Source organism: Lathyrus oleraceus, chromosome 2 (genome assembly GCF_024323335.1).
Source record: "Lathyrus oleraceus cultivar Zhongwan6 chromosome 2, CAAS_Psat_ZW6_1.0, whole genome shotgun sequence".
NCBI classification, from domain to species: domain Eukaryota; kingdom Viridiplantae; phylum Streptophyta; class Magnoliopsida; order Fabales; family Fabaceae; genus Lathyrus; species Lathyrus oleraceus.
In genome coordinates, this window is record NC_066580.1 from 79,957,404 (window position 1) to 79,970,172 (window position 12,769).

Consider the following 12,769-nt stretch of genomic DNA (forward strand, 5'->3'; position numbering starts at 1 on the left):
TTTTTATGTTACTTTGGGAATCATTCACTTATATTCATCGGTTCTCCACGTAGTTTGCTATTAAGATGGTGCTGACTTCTCGTATAAACTACTCGGGGTTACTATAAAACTAAAAGTTCACGGGATGGGTATAATAGGTACTTATCCTGATCTAACATGTTAAGGTTCTCAGAGTGTTTGGCGGTAATAGTTTTCGTCTTAATTCGTCTCAAGTTTGATAGAATGAGCAACCTTTATACTTATTGGGTGTTGAAATTTTTGTTGTTGTGGCTCATGAAAGTTTGAGGGAATAGATAATAGAAATTGTTCACACTCGGGACTTAACTTAAAATAAATCTAAATTTTTTTTTTTTATTTTTTTTTTTATTTTTTATTTTTTTATATATATGATGAGAAAGGGAAATAACAAGAAAGGGAAATAACAATGAAAGGAAAAGTACATACTTGTAAAAGAAAAGAAATAGAAAGAACAGGTTTCCCCCCCATACTTAAAATAAACATTGTCCCCAATGTTTGAAGGGAAAGGAAATACAATAGGGAAAGGAAAAAAAAGAAAGAAACGACAACTAAGGTTGCCTTCCGCCTCTGGTTCTTGGACCTGGTGATCGCTGACGTAAGTCTAAATTGTCGAACCTGCTGAACAACTCAGTAAACCGCTGGTCGATTATGGCATTCCTAGCATCCTGTTGTTGTTGCATTTGACGCATCATTTGCATCATCTCGACATTCTGTGCCTGCATACCATCAATAGCATCCATGATGTCGTCGTTGGTTGCAGGCCTTCTTCGTCGGCGACGTTGGGAGGATGGGCCAGTTGCATTACCGGAAGGATTGAGCGGGACTGAATGTTGTGTAGGAGGATGATCACCTTGCTCCATATCGTCAAACTCGTCTGTGGGCGGGTTTGTTTGTGAAGGCTCGGTGGCTTCGGGGGCGTTTAAATCATAGAGGTGGCGGTCGGGGTTTGTGACATCAGTTAGCGCGATATTTGGTAGAACAACGCTTGGGACTGCCTGGTTGTTCACCATAAGATAATATCCTCCGCCTACTCTGTTCTTAATCAGGCGGCTGGATCGACAGTAGCTGATATCCATAGATAGGGGAGGTAGAGATTCTAAAGTTTGGAGTTTATCCCCTAGGTTTAGGCCAAGTGCTATGGTGGTAATTAATCCACCAATTATAAAAGGTTGCCGGCCTCTAGCACATAAGGTGCGGATATGATGAAATAGAAAGGAGGCGGCGTTTACCTTAGTATCCGGTTCGAAGACGCATTGGAGGAAGAATAGCTCCTTTGAGTTGACCTTGCTGTTGTTTGGTCTTCCAAAAACTGTGTTTTGCAGGATGCGGATAAAGTACCGGATAGTTGGGTTATGTATATGGGAAAGAAGGAGCTCTTCCTAGTTGTAGGCATCTATACCAGAAATTTTCTTGAAAAGGCCGAAAACGTCAACTGTGTTCCAGTTTGAGTTTGGAGGGATTCTGGGATGTACCTGACCTTCTATGGGAAATTGTAGCATGGTACTCAATTGGTTTTGGGTTAAGGTGTACTCGGTGTTAAACATACGGAACATTGCGGCACCGGTTAAAAATTCGTCTTCACCGGTGGGAGTGGTGTAGTCGTATGAACTTAAGAATTCTAAGGTTAGGGATGGGTAGGTGGGTTGATTATGAGTGCAAAGGAAGGTTAAGTCGGCTAGGCGGAGCATCCATTCGATACCTTGGAGTAATCCTAATTGTTGTAAACAAGTTAAATCGGGATACCTGGTGGAAACGACGCCTCGCTGTTGGAAACGCTCGAATTGCTCCCTTTGATAATTTTCATCTTCGGATCGGAAGATGATATTTCCGAAATTCTGATTTCCTGCCATTGTGATGAATGAATTTTTGAAGGAGTGATTTGGAAAGAAAAGAAATGTATTTGATAGGAGAGAATGGTTTGTGGTGAATGAAGGAAGGTTTGGTGGGTATTTATAGGAAAGAATTTGGAAGTTGGAAAGGAAGTGGTTGAAAAGTGAATGAATGTGGGTAAATGTGAATAAATGGGGAAGGTAAAAAGTTGAAGGGGTGTAACGTTCGTCTCCAACGGCTCCTTAACGTTCACCTAGTCTGAAGGGCGTTACGCTCGTCACAGGGGTGTGACGGTCGTAACAGGCAGTTAGCGTGACGCCCGTGACAGAATGTGTGACGCTCGTCACACTGTCTGTTTGGCTAATGTTCAGCTAGCGTCCTTCAGGTAAGTTATTATATATTATTATTTATTTTTTGTTGTTTGCTACTGATTGATTTATTCTGCAATTTAATTTCTGCTGCATGCTTATTCTACTTTGTATAATAATAAGTCATAGGTAGTAACAGTAGAGAACATAATAGCTATTGCATAGTAAAATTAAATAAATAGCTTCAATAAAATGATCATAATGTAATATTGGAAAGAAGAACAAAAGAAATGCGAAAAGGAAACAAATGCGAACATGAATTCAAATAACATTAATGAATAATCTAGCTTAAAACTAAATAACTAAGAAAAACAAATAAATACTATCCATCTGCACGATCTCTGGCCGGAGGAACAAAAGAGTTAACACGATGTAGCAACTCGTGAAACTGATCTGTCATACTGCTCATGTACCCTAGAACTTCGTGTCTCATGTCAGTAAATTCTTCTCTGAGGGCGTCTTGTTCTGACATCAAAGCTTCAATGGCGGTGTTGTAATCAGTTCCGGGCATATGATGCCGGAAGTCGGATACTGTTGATTCTTCGGTCTGAACAGGCTGAGGAGGAGGGTCGATATCATAATAGCAAGATGGTGTCTGGGGGTCAGATTCAGTATAAGGGATCTGGTCATCATAAGTCTCATAGTCATCACAAATCTCATAGTCCTGGATGGATTCAGTGGATCTAGCAGGAGAGGGGTTTCGTTCAGATTGTAGAGCCAGTTACTGTGGTTATGAACACTAGTCCTAGGATCGGGCATGGTGAATAGGCAAAGAACTTGGTTATCAATAATAAGCTCAAACTCGTAAGACCCTAGGTTTGCTATGAACATAGTGTTGAAGAGGAAGGGTATACTCATAGTAGTAATGCCACAAAAAGGGCTTAGGTCAAGCATAGGCTGACGTAATCCAATAGCATTACCTATCATAGTTATCAAACCGCCTATTCTAATGGGTGCTCGCTCATCTTGGATCAGGTGGTCTAAATTAGCTAACATAAAAGTGGCACCGTTTACTGGACGGTTCTGGGAAGCACAAAATATGATGAAGAGTTCATCACGTGAAACTGAAGTACTGTTTGGCTTCTTCCCAAATAAAGTGTGGGTCAGGATCTTATGGAAATAGCGGAAGGCCGGGTTGTGTATGTTTCCAGAGAGAAACTCATGTTCCTCGGGCTCGTCATTTCCAGTCAATTTACCCCAAAAGTGTTCAAGTTCTCTATATTCAAAAAGTTCTTCCTGGCTTACTGTGAATGTGTCAAAGGAGGTAGGAAAACCCAAAGGTTGGTAAAGTCTCTAATATTAAATTGGTACTCCATGTTGAACATTCTGAACTGGATAAAACCTCTGCTAATTCCTTTTCCATGGCTGGGTAGATAGATTAATGAGCTAAGGAATTCTAGTGTGAGTCTCCGGTAGGTGGTGAAATGTCTTAGGATAGGGGATGTCTCCCATCCTATCTGATTCAGCAAATACAGGACACTTTGTCTCAGTCCAAGGGCAGTCATAGCCCAATCATCAGCATATAAACTAGGTAGCATCTCTCTAGTGGCTAGTTCTTCAAACTTTTGTTTCTGAGCCATCCCTCTGAATTTGATACCCATACGATCAATATGTCCCATCTGGTTAGTGTTAGCTAGAGAAAAGAAAACATGAGTTTTAGTCAGGATTTGGCCAAATGCCGAAAGAAGAAAAAAAGTTATTATTAAATTAAAATGAATTAGGAATGAATACTAAACAGAAATTAAAAGAATAATTAAGGAAGAAATAGGAAGATAATAATAATAATATAAGGAAATAATATAATAATTTGTGGGTTGTCTCCCACTAAGCGCTTTGTTTAGATGTCGCAAGCTCGACAAGGAAACAGTTAAATATAATCTATTAATCCTGGGGGCATTTCGTCTATATGTAGGATTTGCGAATCTCCATTGGTTTCCGCATAGTGATAGTGTTTTAGACGTTGCCCGTTTACGGTGAACGGTTCAGTGGATTTGCCTTTAATTTCTATCGCTCCACTGGGAAAAATGTTAGTGATATGAAAAGGACCTGACCATCTGGATCGTAGTTTTCCCGGGAATAACTTTAGTCTAGAGTTAAATAAAAGGACTGCGTCGCCTTGCTTGAAGATTTTCCTTGATATACGCTTGTCATGCCATTGTTTTGTTCTTTCTTTATAGATTCTGGCATTTTCATAGGCGTCTCTTCTGAGTTCCTCTAATTCGTTTATGTCAAGGATTCTCTTTTCACCGGCGGCTTTATAGTTTAGATTCAGATTTCTAATAGCCCAATAGGCTTTATGTTCTAATTCTACCGGGAGGTGGCAGGATTTTCCATAAATGAGCTTAAATGGGGTCGTCCCTATGGGGGTTTTATAAGCAGTTCGGTATGCCCACAAAGCTTCTGGTAATTTCAATGACCAGTCTTTCCTTGAATTGGCGACTGTTTTTTCTAGTATTTGCTTGATTTCTCTGTTAGATACTTCCACTTGTCCACTGGTCTGAGGGTGGTAAGGTGTCGCTATCCTATGTCTCACGCCATATTTAAACAATAGTTTTTCGAGTACCTTGGATATAAAGTGCGATCCACCATCACTGACTACTATTCTTGGGATGCCAAATCTCGGAAATATTATATTCTTAAAGAGTTTAGTTACTACTCGGGTGTCATTTGTTGGAGAAGCTATAGCTTCGATCCATTTTGATACGTAGTCAACTGCCACGAGTATGTATTTGTTACCGAAAGAGGATGGAAAAGGTCCCATGAAGTCTATTCCCCACACGTCGAAGATCTCTACTTCCAAAATACCTTTTTGTGGCATCTCGTCACGTCTAGATATGTTTCCTGTGCGTTGACATCTGTCACATTCCTTAATAGCCGCATGTACGTCCTTCCATATAGTTGGCCAATAAAAGCCGGCTTGTAGGATTCTAGAGCAGGTCTTGGATGTACTTGTGTGTCCACCATAAGGAGCGGAGTGGCAGTGTTGGATTATGTTTTTCACCTCTTCTTCGGGTATGCATCGACGGAAAATACCATCGGGGCCCCTTTGAAAAGTAAGGGATCATCCCAGTAATAGTGTTTTATATCGTAGAAGAATCGTTTCTTCTGTTGGTAGGATAAGGTAGGTGGAACTATTCCGGCAGCTAAATAATTTGCGAGATCAGCGTACCATGGTGTGACAGATATAGCTAAGGTGGTTTCTACTTGTTTGTCGGAGTTGTTCTCTTCCAAAGTAGCTATAAGTTTATCGTACGAGAAATCATCGTTAATTGAGGTTCTTTCCGGTTCAAGGTTCTCAAGTCTAGAGAGGTGGTCTGCTACTACGTTTTCAGTTCCTTTCTTGTCTTTGATTTCTAAATCGAACTCTTGTAGCAACAAGATCCATCTTAGGAGTCTAGGTTTAGCATCCTTTTTTGTTAAAAGGTACTTGATAGCAGCGTGATCAGTGTAAACTATTATTTTGGCTCCGACCAAGTAGGAACGAAATTTGTCTAGCGCAAATACAACTGCTAGGAGTTCTTTCTCGGTAGTGGCATAATTCATTTGCGCTTCATCTAGGGTTCTACTTGCGTAATATATAACGTGAAGCTTTTTATCCTTTCGTTGTCCTAAAACAACACCTACAGCATAATCGCTGGCATATCACATTATTTTGAATGGCTCATTCCAGTCGGGTGTCTGCATTATGGGTGCGGAGATCAATGCTTGCTTAAGCGCTTGAAATGCTTTTAAACAGTTATCGTCGAATATGAAATCAGCATCTTTCATCAATAGTCCGGTTAAAGGTTTAGTTATCTTAGAGAAGTCTTTGATGAATCGTCGGTAAAAACCGGCGTGTCCTAAGAAGCTTCGTACTTCTCTCACGGTTCTTGGGGGTTGAAGGTTTTCGATTACCTCTATTTTGGCTTTGTCTACTTCAATTCCTCTGTTCGAGATGATGTGTCCTAAAACAATTCCTTCTTGTACCATAAAATGACACTTTCCCAGTTAAGTACTAAGTTTACTTTACACATCGCTCAAGAACTCTTTCTAGGTTTTCAAGGCATTCTTCAAAACTTTGTCCGTATACGGAAAAGTCATCCATAAATACTTCCATGATGTTTTCGAGAAAGTCGGCGAAAATTGCCATCATGCATCTTTGAAAGGTTGCGGGAGCATTACACAGGCCAAACGGCATTCGTCTATAAGCGAAGGTACCAAAAGGGCACGTAAACGTTGTCTTTTCTTGGTCATCAGGGTGAATTGGTATTTGAAAAAAACCTGAATAACCGTCTAGATAACAGAAATGTGAATGTTTTGCTAATCGTTCTAACATCTGGTCAATGAATGGTAAAGGGAAATGATCTTTTCGGGTTGCTTTGTTTAGTTTCCTATAGTCAATGCACATTCTCCATCCCGATTCGATTCGTTTAGTTATAGTTTCTCCTTTTTCGTTTTCAATAACGGTTATGCCTCTTTCTTTGGTACTACGTGTACAGGACTAACCCATTTGCTATCAGATATAGGATATATAGTGCCTGCTTCTAACAACTTGGTTATTTCCTTCTTTACTACCTCACTCAGGATCGGATTTAGTCTCCTCTGGTGTTCCCTAGAGGTTTTACAGTCTTCTTCTAGCATGATGCGGTGCATACAAATAGAAGGACTTATTCCTTTAAGATCGGTGATGTGGTAACCTAGTGCGGTTGGATACTTTCTTAAGATATGTAGGAGTTTTTCTGTTTCGAGTCTTCCTAGGTCTGCATTAACTATCACAGGTCGTTCAAGTTCTAAGTCTAGGAATTCATATCTCAGATTTTTGGGAAGTGTTTTCAGGTCAGGGGTTGGTTTGTTAAGACATTGCGTCGGGTCCGGTGTTATTGCTAAACATTGGTTAGATTTGTCTTTTAAAAGATAGTCTGATGATTTGTCTTCTCCTAGCTCTGCTTCTTTTATGCATTCATCGATGATATCCATGAAGTAACATGTATCTTCTATTGCAGGTGCTTTCAAGAATTGGGAAAGAATGAACTCAATTTTCTCTTCACCTACTTCGAAGGTGAGTCGTCCTCGTTTTACGTCTATGATTGCACCGGCAGTTGCTAAGAACGGTCTTCCCAGTATAATGGGTGTAATATCATCTTCTCTAATGTCCATAATTGTAAAATCAGTTGGAATGTAGAATTGACCTATGCGTACGGGAACGTTTTCAAGAATTCCTACAGGATATTTGATGGAACGATCTGCTAGTTGCACAGACATTTTGGTTGGTCTTAATTCTCCCATTTCCAATTTCTTACATATGGATAAAGGCATAACGCTAATTCCGGCTCCTAAATCGCATAGGGCTTTGTCGATGACAAATTTTCCTATGTGACAGGGTATAGAGAAACTACCCGGATCCTTGAGTTTAGGAGGCATGTTTTGGATTATAGCGCTACATTCGGCAGGGAGTGTAACGGTTTCGCTATCTTCAAGTTTCCTTTTATTAGAAAGAATTTCTTTTAAGAATTTAGCATAGGAGGGCATCTGGGTAATAGCTTCGGTGAACGGAATTGTAACGTTTAACTGTTTAAGGAGATCAACAAATTTTCTAAATTGGCCCGCATCTTTTTTTAACAAGCCTTTGAGGGTAAGGGATAGGTGGTTTGTAAGGTGGTGGAGGTACATAAGGTTCCTTCTTTTCTGTGGTTTCCTTATTACTCTCTTCCTTTTCCTTAGGTTCACTTTCCTCAGTTGATTTCTTAGGGTTTTGGTTTTCTATCCTTGGATCAGACGGTCCTTCCACTTCCGTTCCACTTCTTAATATAATTGCATGAGCGTGGCTTCTCGGGTTAGGTTGGGGCTGTCCAGGGAATGTACCAGTTGGGGCAGCAGTAGGTGCTTGTTGTTGAGCTACTTGTGAAATTTGTGTTTCCAACATTTTGTTATGGGTAGCCAAGGCATCTACTTTGCTTGCTAGTTGTTTAAGTTGTTCGCCAGTGTGTACATTCTGGTTTAAGAAATCTTTGTTGGTTTGTTGTTGGGAAGCTATAAAGTTTTCCATCATGATTTCCAAGTTGGATTTCCTAGGGGCGTTATTGTTAGGCATGGATGGGTTCGGTTTCTGATATCCCGGAGGTATAGCTGGGGCTTGATTTGGAGGCTGTCCAGGTGCGTACAAAGCATTATTACTCTTGTATGAAAAGTTTGGATGGTTCTTCCAATTTGAGTTATAGGTATTCGAGTAAGGGCTTCCTTGAGCATAGTTTACTTGCTCTGCTTGGATTCCTGTCAAGAGTTGACAATCCGTAGGAGTGTGACCTTGGATTCCACAGACCTCGCAATTCTGAGTTATAGCCACCACGGCGGTTGGAGGCGATACATTTAAACTTTCAATCTTCTGGACCAGAGCATCCACTTTTGCATTAACGTGATCAAGGTTACTTATCTCGTACATGCCAGTTTTCGTTTGAGGCTTTTCCACCATTGTTCGTTCGTTCTCCCCACTGATAGTGGTTTTGGGCCATGCTTTCGATAAGCTGGTAGGCATCAGCATAAGGTTTGTTCATTAGTGCACCACCTGCAGCGGCGTCTATTGTTAACCTTGTGTTGTACAAGAGACCATTATAAAATGTGTGAATTACTAACCAGTCTTCCAAACCATGGTGTGGGCAAAGTCTCATCATGTCTTTGTATCTTTCCCATGCTTCGAAAAGAGACTCGTTATCTTTCTGTTTAAATCCGTTTATCTGGGCTCTTAACATAGCTGTTTTGCTTGGCGGAAAGTATCGGGCAAGAAAAACTTTCTTCAACTCGTTCCAGGTGGTGACAGAGTTTGAAGGGAGAGACTGAAGCCATCTTCGAGCGCTATCTCTTAATGAGAAAGGAAAAAGACGAAGTCGAATTGCTTCCGAAGTGACACCATTAGCTTTAACAGTATCAGCGTATTGGACAAATACGGATAAATGAAGATTTGGATCCTCGGTAGGATTTCCAGAGAATTGGTTCTGTTGCACAGCCTGCAACAGCGAAGGTTTAAGTTCGAAGTTGTTTGCTTCGATTGCGGGCGGAGCAATACTTGAATGCGGCTCATCTTGAGATGGAGCGGCGTAATCTCTAAGAGCACGAGCTGGTTCTGCCATCTCGGGTATCGAAGGAAAAAGGTTTTGAAATCAGGAAGTTCTACAGGAGGGAGATTGTTTGCAGCACGATATTCCCGAATTCGTCGTAGGACTCGGAGATATAGTTCGATATCGTTGATTCGTAAATAGAGCGGTTCGCCTTGTGAGCGAGTGCGTGGCATACAAATCAACGAAAGAAAGAATAGAAGAAAAAGAAACCTTAGTCTCTACAGCGTAACGGAAGAGTTACGATATCGACTAAATAAAAGTCCCCGGCAACGGCGCCAAAAACTTGATCGCGACTTTATGAGTCGAATTTGGGGTACAAACTGCAAGTGCACAGTTCTATCGCGTAGTTTTAAAAGATATCGATCCCACAGGGACTTATGAATCGATATACCGTTATCTAAGGTTACTTCGTAAAGCTAAGGTGAACAATGTTTGATTGTTTGGGGAAAGCTAAAAACTAAACTAAGATCTAGATTAAATATTAATAAAGCGGATATCGGTATGTAGTTCGTCGTAATTAGGGAATCAATTCTTTGTCGGTTTCTTGGTTTTAAAATGAATCTTTTCAGTCGACTCTATTGATTAAAAGTTTTATCTCAAACTCTCGCTCTGTTGAATAAACCATGATTTTATGTTAATGTAGCTGTCACTTATAATTAAGTCAAAAAACCATTTTTTGAAAGCAATACAGTCCATAGAAACTCTTTTTAAGAAAACACTAATCGTTTAAACACCCTTATCTCAAACTCTCGCTCTGTTGACTTAGGTTATATAATTAAATTCAAATGCTTAACTCTCGTCCTCACATTCAATCTTTAAAATACTTTTTGGAAAAGATTAGAATTTAATTAACTCTAAAAATTGCTCTCGCCCTGATCTAGAATTAATGTCCAATTTACATATAATCCAGTTAAAAGTCAAAATCTGATATAATTGATGTTTAAACTCCCCCATACTTAGATCTTTGCTTGTCCTCAAGCAAAATTCAGTATAGAACTTGTTTTGAAAATTTTAGCCAGATGAAATTTCACAACACACATCAATTCGTATTAGGTCGCATGCAATCCTTGTTTAAAAGTGGCTTGAGTTAAATCTCGACATTAACGACACCGTCACAATCTCAGATAACCCCACCTTATGCAAATCAGTTCGAGTAATGCTATTATAGCTATCCTAGTCCTTTACTCTTATTTCACCCGTTTTCATTCTAGCGAAATCACATTAAGCCCTTTATCTTGTCGCGCACATAGTGGAGTAACCGGTTAGTGATTCTGATCCCCTTTTAGCTAGAAGTTCTGGTACATAAGTCGGATAACTTCGTTATTCAGTCCATTGCAAATTGCGGGGGATCGGACCGTAGTCCGCCCTACCAAGTTCAGTACCAGATACCTACTGAACCAACTCATAATGGATCTCTCGTATTATACTTTTGCATGATCTGCGACCTTTAGATTAAATGATCTGGTAAGGATCCCTAACTTAATTAGTGCATTTCCTGATATATATATTTTTATGTTACTTTGGGAATCATTCACTTATATTCATCGGTTCTCCACGTAGTTTGCTATTAAGATGGTGCTGACTTCTCGTATAAACTACTCGGGGTTACTATAAAACTAAAAGTTCACGGGATGGGTATAATAGGTACTTATCCTGATCTAACATGTTAAGGTTCTCAGAGTGTTTGGCGGTAATAGTTTTCGTCTTAATTCGTCTCAAGTTTGATAGAATGAGCAACCTTTATACTTATTGGGTGTTGAAATTTTTGTTGTTGTGGCTCATGAAAGTTTGAGGGAATAGATAATAGAAATTGTTCACACTCGGGACTTAACTTAAAATAAATCTAAATTTTTTTTTTTATTTTTTTTTTTTTTTTTGATTTTTTATATATATGATGAGAAAGGGAAATAACAAGAAAGGGAAATAACAATGAAAGGAAAAGTACATACTTGTAAAAGAAAAGAAATAGAAAGAACAGGTTTCCCCCCCATACTTAAAATAAACATTGTCCCCAATGTTTGAAGGAAGGAAATACAATAGGGAAAGGAAAAAAGAAAGAAACGACAACTAAGGTTGCCTTCCGCCTCTGGTTCTTGGACCTGGTGATCGCTGACGTAAGTCTAAATTGTCGAACCTGCTGAACAACTCAGTAAACGCTGGTCGGTTATGGCATTCCTAGCATCCTGTTGTTGTTGCATTTGACGCATCATTTGCATCATCTCGACATTCTGTGCCTGCATACCATCAATAGCATCCATGATGTCGTCGTTGGTTGCAGGCCTTCTTCGTCGGCGACGTTGGGAGGATGGGCCAGTTGCATTACCGGAAGGATTGAGCGGGACTGAATGTTGTGTAGGAGGATGATCACCTTGCTCCATATCGTCAAACTCGTCTGTGGGCGGGTTTTTTTGTGAAGGCTCGGTGGCTTCGGGGGCGTTTAAATCATAGAGGTGGCGGTCGGGGTTTGTGACATCAGTTAGCGCGATATTTGGTAGAACAACGCTTGGGACTGCCTGGTTGTTCACCATAAGATAATATCCTCCGCCTACTCTGTTCTTAATCAGGCGGCTGGATCGACAGTAGCTGATATCCATAGATAGGGGAGGTAGAGATTCTAAAGTTTGGAGTTTATCCCCTAGGTTTAGGCCAAGTGCTATGGTGGTAATTAATCCACCAATTATAAAAGGTTGCCGGCCTCTAGCACATAAGGTGCGGATATGATGAAATAGAAAGGAGGCGGCGTTTACCTTAGTATCCGGTTCGAAGACGCATTGGAGGAAGAATAGCTCCTTTGAGTTGACCTTGCTGTTGTTTGGTCTTCCAAAAACTGTGTTTTGCAGGATGCGGATAAAGTACCGGATAGTTGGGTTATGTATATGGGAAAGAAGGAGCTCTTCCTAGTTGTAGGCATCTATACCAGAAATTTTCTTGAAAAGGCCGAAAACGTCAACTGTGTTCCAGTTTGAGTTTGGAGGGATTCTGGGATGTACCTGACCTTCTATGGGAAATTGTAGCATGGTACTCAATTGGTTTTGGTTAAGGTGTACTCGGTGTTAAACATACGGAACGTTGCGGCACCGGTTAAAAATTCGTCTTCACCGGTGGGAGTGGTGTAGTCGTATGAACTTAAGAATTCTAAGGTTAGGGATGGTAGGTGGGTTGATTATGAGTGCAAAGGAAGGTTAAGTCGGCTAGGCGGAGCATCCATTCGATACCTTGGAGTAATCCTAATTGTTGTAAACAAGTTAAATCGGGATACCTGGTGGAAACGACGCCTCGCTGTTGGAAACGCTCGAATTGCTCCCTTTGATAATTTTCATCTTCAGATCGGAAGATGATATTTCCGAAATTCTGATTTCCTGCCATTGTGATGAATGAATTTTTGAAGGAGTGATTTGGAAAGAAAAGAAATGTATTTGATAGGAGAGAATGGTTTGTGGTGAATGAAGGAAGGTTTGGTGG

General features: G+C 40.3%; 1 pseudogene; it reads left to right on the plus strand.

Moving 5' to 3' along the window:
- Positions 1 to 8,834: 8,834 nt before the first annotated feature.
- LOC127123992 (uncharacterized) lies at positions 8,835 to 8,934 on the plus strand (annotated as a pseudogene).
- Positions 8,935 to 12,769: the final 3,835 nt, after the last annotated feature.